This window comes from Piliocolobus tephrosceles, chromosome 1, assembly GCF_002776525.5.
Source record: "Piliocolobus tephrosceles isolate RC106 chromosome 1, ASM277652v3, whole genome shotgun sequence".
NCBI classification, from domain to species: Eukaryota; Metazoa; Chordata; class Mammalia; order Primates; family Cercopithecidae; genus Piliocolobus; species Piliocolobus tephrosceles.
Window position 1 is genome coordinate 212,765,798 of NC_045434.1, and position 611 is coordinate 212,766,408.

The window sequence follows — 611 nt, forward strand, 5'->3', positions numbered from 1 at the left end:
CTTCCTTCCTTCCTTCCTTCCTTCCTTCCTTCCTTCCTTCCTTCCTTCCTCCCTTCCTTCCTTCTCTTCCCTTCCTTCCATCCCTCCTTTCTTTTTTCCTTCCTTCCCTCTCCTTCCTTCTTCTCTCCCTCCCTCCTGTCTTCCATCCTTCCTTCCCTTCTCCCTCTCCCTCCTTCCTTCCTTTTTTCCTCCCTTTTAACTTTTTGTTATGAAAAATTTCAAGCATACAAAAGTATATGAACCCCACAGAGAGCCATCAGCGACTGCAGTGATCGTCTCGGGACCCAAGTCATTTCTGCATCCACCTGGGAGCTCTCTAAAGATACAGATGCCTGCCCTGCCCTATATGGGCGATCAGAGCCTTAAAGTTGACAGAGCTCCCCGGCTGTTTGGGAACCACTGTCACAGCCTGGCCCCTGTCACACCAGACCCCTAGTGACCACGCATGGGCTTCCAGCAGCCATTCCCACACACATGAGCGTCTGCCCATGTCTGCCCCAAGCCCTGGGCTCACACTCCTGTTCTCTTGCTCAGGCGCCACAGGAATTGGGAACAGTTGACTCCTGTTCCCTGTGCAGCCTCTTCCTGTGACTCTGAAAGCCAGAGTGAAG